Raw genomic sequence first — 6,000 nt, 5'->3', positions numbered from 1 at the left:
TTTAGAGATATGATTGCTTTTTCAAAAAAAGAAAATAAAAAATAGAGGAGGATAAACAAAAACATTAGTTCCCTACCTTGCCTTATATAAAGCAAGGACTAATAATTTTCTCCCTACTCTTCAATATATCTTCTTGAAGTAGAATTGCTCGTTTATTTTGTAAATCTATTTTTATACCTTTTTGTGATAGTAACATAGAGGAGACAGACGACTTAAAAATTAGATATTTTCTTTGTACTTTGTTGTTTGAATTCTTCTCTTCACTCTCTAGGTTTCAGTAAACATCCGATTGGGAGAATCCTTACGAGAGCGTGCTTACAATGCAAGTAGACACGGAGTCTTCGACTTATATTTATATCGAGGGTTTGCGAAGGGCAACCCTCGCAGGAAATCCATTAAATGGATAAAACTCCATGTATAAATCTCAAGCCAATTTGTGAAAATTTACTTCTGAGATGATGGAAGCAGAGGCGATTAAACTTTAAACACGGCTACCTGCTTTCTGTTTTTTCTCTCCATCTTACGGCTGGCCTTTCCCAGGCAGGATAAAATAAGCTTGGAAAGTACATTCTTAAAATCTGTATCCTTTCCAGTAGATTACTAAATTAGGAATCCTTATTTTGGAATAAAGATAGAGGAATGCATAAGCGATCAGAGCAGGTTCAGGGCGTTTTTAGCATCTAAGCGTGCCTTCATCAAACATATTATGCTTTGCATCAAGTCGACGGTATGCACATTATCTCCTATATGCTCAAAGACATTGACTTTTATGTTATTCTTCTTACACCCTTTTGAGTATCAAGTTGAAATTTTTTTATTCCCATGTCTGAGAATTTCAATATGGTTCTCATTATTTATTTCATATTTTCTCGTTAAGGTCTGTCTGACACGTTACCGTTAAATTCCCTGTTTGTTGCAATTTGTTCCAATGTACTGTGACTTTTGGAAACTTCAATTTTTTTGAATTGGTAAGATACTCGTCTGCAAGTCATTCTTTTTGTTTATGTTATCAGTGATGTCTTCTGCTACTGTTGATATGGTTTGTGGAAGGAATGGAGAAGCTGGTTCTCTTGGATAGGACTGGGAAATTGAGGTGGGTTGTTTGCAGGTTTTGGAGACATTTGGATTTATGTCGATTACCCGATTTAATGTTGTTTGTTTAGCGTTTAGCAACTCATCTGTGTTCTTTCTCATTACATTCATATTCTTTGTGAACACTTCTTTATCAAACTCATTCAGTGCTTTTTACGACCAACAATATCAATGAGCATATCCCGTGCACAACATCCTTTTTATACATTTTGATCACTCTTGCTGATGTTCAACTCTTTATCTTCTTCTATATTTGGTTCATTTCCATAAAAAAAAAATCTTCTCATCTTCCCTAACTTCTCCCTCCTCTTTCTTATCCGGAGGATTTGTGGTTACTTTTTTATTTTCATCTCTATTTCTTTTTCGCTTGATTTCACTCTCCTCTTCAGAAACGTCTAAACATCAAACTATAACGCTTATCTTATCAAGGGGGACACACGGCTTTTTCTTTTCAAACTCATCTTACATATTCTACGATTTAGTTGGATGACTAGCCATGGATTTTCTCTTCAACTTGTTTTCCCTAAATTTGTTTGAATCACTTAAAAATGATTTCTCTATGTGGGTTCTGGAAGGTAAACCTAGTCTCTTCTTTTTTATTATGTCATCGTTAAATTTTTTTGTAAACCTTCTCAACCTGTAGTATATGTTTTTCACATGTACGCAGAAAAGTATATGTAGGTAATGGCCCAGTGAACTCAAAAATTCCACTTGCGAAAGGCTACATTATCCTTCACGTTCCATGCAGACTTGTCTTTCATGCCGTTATCTACATATACTTTTTTGGGCAATAATCTGAAAAAACATATTCGGTAGCAAATATTGTGATAAACAACTATACTATAAGCTGAGAAGGTTTAAGAGAAAATTCAAATATGATAGAGATGAGGAGATTGAGTTTACTTTCAACAACTCACATGAAAAGATGATTTTTAAGTGTCAAAAAATTTTGGGAAAAGATGCTGAAGAGGAGACTAACACCTAGAGAAGAAAAAATATAGATGGAAATAGAAGGTATTAGTAAAGCCTCACGACGACGAAGAGGAAGAAGACGTTGAGGAGAATGAGAAGGAGAGATTTAATTGGAAATGAACCCAATGTAGAAGAGGATGATGAGCTGCACATCAACAAGAGTGATCAAAATGTTGGAAATGACGGTGTGCAAGAGGATCTGATATTGAATATGTCGAAAGGGGTTTCAGGCATCTAGCTAGTCGAGTTTATTAAAGAGATTGTAAAAAAACATAGATACTCTAAATGAGTTTAATAAAAAAAATATTAAAATTTATGAATTCAATGAGAAAGAACAAAGATGAGTTTTTGCTAATGAGAATATGCTAAATTGGGTCTTTGAAACAGGTCCAAGATGTTCCTAAACGGATTGCTAAGAGAATATAGTCCACAAACAAAAGTCTGCCACAACCATCTCAACTTTAACTTTATTTCTAGTTTTATTTGGTATCACACTGGTCAAAAGTAGTTGTTCAGCAATCACTTTCCCTGTATTGATTATTCTAAAGAAGATTTAAAGTTCTTTAAAACATTGGTGCAAGCATTCAGGATGATGCTGTTTTCAGGGAGAAGATAGCAAAATATGTTAGGAAAATTGAAGGGTGTGGCTGTATTGTCAGGTTAATTTTTTTTCCATTGGTAGATGCTAAAATGCAGTGCTCTTGTAAGGCCTCCATCATTCTCTGCAAAGTACTGTGAACTGTTAGCACAGTAAAATATTACGAATTCCACAATGATGGGCTCCCTTGACTGTATAAAGATGGTTGTTTTTCTGTGAAATTTCATTAAAAAGTATGTCAAGGCCATGGATGGTGAAACCTGGAGATAGGTACTATAACTTGCAGTTGGAACAGTGTCTAGGGCAGAAAAAGGGAGGTAAGTCATTGAGAAGGGTCAAGAAATAACAATTGAAACATAGATGCTCTTGATGAAGAGCAGAAGAAAATGAAACTAGATTCTCAGAAAACGAAGGCCATTACACATCTGCAAGCGTGAAAAGGATATCCTTTAATGAGGGGAATTGATCTTGACCATGAAGGCACACAAGGGAGGATGTTGATGATGACTCTAAAGACATAAAGCAAAAGATGGTTACTTTTGTTGAAGATGCAAAGCAATGGTTTAAGGGAAACTTGGTCTACAGACCATACTGTATCTAAAAACTACGAAGGGCATACTGTATATTAGAACTATGCTGCCAGATATGTCTTTCAGAGTTTTTGTACCGATGATCCCTGGCACTAGATACATATGCATCTCTTATGAATTAGCTCCCGTGGTGATCTGTCATGGAAAATCTGGAATGGGTTTTCCTTAATCGGATCCGTAACAATTTTTAGAAACCGATCTGGGCTTCAGGATAAACCAGAGCAGAAATGAAAAATTAAAAAAAACACCTCCGTACTGTTTCCCTAATTTCTGCCCCTCTGCTCCAGCACTCTCCCATCCCCCTCTCCAATCCTCTAACTTCCTAGAACTCAACAAAAGAAAAGGAAGAAGTAAAACTAATTTCTTATCCCCATTCCAAATGTTAGTTTTCAGATTTCATTTGCAGGCTTAGAGTGAACTACCTTTTTAGTTTTGATATCTATTGGAGGTGCTGAAGATGTCTTGTGACTGTGATCCAGCATTTGGGAGTATATTCAAGTGTTATTGAAGAGTTATAGGGAAAAAATAAATTTTGGTGAAGCTTTGCTTTCGTAACACAATTGGGAAAAGTAGAAACCTTTTCTTGTTTTCAAGTTCTTAGATGGGAGATCTCAAGGATAGTGGTTTCAGTTTCAAAGGAAATTTCAAAGAAATAGTTCAAGGAATAGCTTATGCAATGGAAAACCATGAGTCCAACATTTTTTTCCTATGCAAACTCGAGCTCATTTTCTTGGTGGTTGTAGTAACAACTCTCCTATATTTCATGACATATCCCAACTGCACATCCAATATGCAGAGAACAAAGATCCTTTGGAAGTGGGTCACTATTACATGAAAGAGTTCTTTGGAGGACAGCTCCTTGGAAACATTGACGAATAATGAAGCAAGGGAGTGGGCCAATGAGTTGGAGGATTTATGCATTATGCTTGTGGGCTCCCATTGAACTTTGAGAATTGCCATCTTAGAAGGAGCTGGTGAGAGGCATTAGTGAAGACCCAAAAGGGCTATTGGGCTTCTTATGAAGAGTCAAGATTATGCAATTGGAAAAGGAGAAGAAAAATGTGGAGAGGGCTTTCAAACTGGAATTCATGAAAAGAATCAGGGTTTTTATTCTTAGAGAGAAGATTGCAATAAAAGAGTTCTGATAATATTATTACAGTGTTCCTCGAAGAGGCTAAGTTCTTAAGAGCTTTTGACTGTGGAGAGAATATGAGGATATAGAATTCATTGCTGGCATTCTTACAGAGATGGGTGTGTCATTGCACCTCCAAAATGTTGTCCAGATCACTGTGGACTACGGTAAAGTTTGTAGAACAACGGTATTGTTTTGTTAGGCTGTATCTTATCATATTTGGCCTAAAAATGACAATGGCATTGTGTACCCCATTGGCTCAGTTTGATGCTGACCAACATGGGCAAGGTTGAGAGGGTTAGGGACATATGAGAAGACTAATGATATGCAAATATTTTTGATAAATCATTTTTTTAAGACCTATAAATAGGTGGTTCTTGTAACTGGGAGCCGCATACAGTAAGTTTGTTCTCTAGTTTATTTATTAAATTTCTTTAATTTATTATATATTATATTATACGCTGATTTTTACTTTTTAGTATAGTTTATACTTAGTTTTAATTAAAATGATAATAGTAGATTTGCTTTGTGTATCATATACCTTACTGATAAATAAATTGCGACACAATTGTCATAAGTTAACTTAAAAGGCAAAATCTACTTCAGTCAACAATGAACTGAAGTCAATGATAATTGGTGCATTTGGAGGTAAACATAAATGGAAAAAGTTGAAACATAAATTCCTGATGATGAATGGTAGAGGAAGGATGAATGCCTGATTAGTTTTTCAGAGTTAATTGTGTCAATCATCTGAGCTGTGAATAAAAGTGAGGTCACCTTGGGTTATAGTAATGATAGAAATGGCTCTATGTTAGAGAAATGGAAGATTTCACGGATACAAAAGATAAAGATCCTAAAGAAATATTTTAGAATGAAGTGAAGATTACTGTCACCTTTGCGTCTCTTAGACTGTTGTGAATCCCAGGTTTATAATTCTGACATTTAATTTTTTCAGATAGGCCACCCTGTCCTACACGTATGCCAAAGTTTCGGGTGTTTCTAAGAAAGTAAATAGGAATATTTACACATCCAGAAGTAGGATCTAATGCTTGTGTATAACTGCTGATTTCTGCATCTACATATTGCTATATGGTAGTGTGCTATCATGGCCAAAAAGCCATGGATCTGTAATCTCTTGTCATTTGAGTCCTATCATACCAATGCGTTCTATGAAGGGCTTAGAATCTTAGCATAAAATAAAAATTGTAAATTGTAACTCAACTTTTTGGACTTATATTTTTCATTGGTATGAGAACTGGTGAAGTTGGGGATGATGGCTATAACTCACCAATATAGAAGAATTTTTAACCAATTGTTGAATAGTTCACAAGTGCTGACACTAAATCTGAGGAAGAATAATAAATATTTAATGGCTTCAATAATATTACATAGAAGCCTGGGATGATAGGTTTCTTTATTTGAATCTGGTCAAACTTTTTCAATGTCCGCAAGACTACTTTGTCTGCACATGTCTCAGTTCTATGCTTTGTCAACTGCAGAAGCTATTTGAAGTGGGTGAATCCTATCTCGTTGACTTCTATCTATATTAAGGCTGCAATCAAATTTAGGGGTTCTGTTGCATACAGACTCCGGAGTCCTTACTTCCAATAAATCTT

The 6,000-nt window shown here is 35.4% G+C and overlaps 1 long non-coding RNA gene across 2 annotated transcripts in view; it reads left to right on the top strand.

Annotated features, from left to right (window-relative positions):
• The first annotated feature begins 250 nt into the window (after positions 1-250).
• The window catches only part of LOC149556632 (uncharacterized), a 31,309-nt gene continuing 25,559 nt past the window's right edge, over positions 251-6,000 (top strand). For both annotated transcript variants that reach the window (XR_016364730.1, XR_016364729.1), the window contains exon 1: positions 251-727. This is a non-coding gene — a long non-coding RNA (uncharacterized LOC149556632). The remainder of the gene's footprint in view (positions 728-6,000) is intronic.

The sequence above is a fragment of the Cupressus sempervirens genome, chromosome 5 (genome assembly GCF_028749045.1).
Source record: "Cupressus sempervirens isolate cs-2001-9-10 chromosome 5, ASM2874904v1, whole genome shotgun sequence".
In the NCBI taxonomy this organism is placed as follows: domain Eukaryota; kingdom Viridiplantae; phylum Streptophyta; class Pinopsida; order Cupressales; family Cupressaceae; genus Cupressus; species Cupressus sempervirens.
This window is presented reverse-complemented; position numbering and strand designations above follow the sequence as displayed.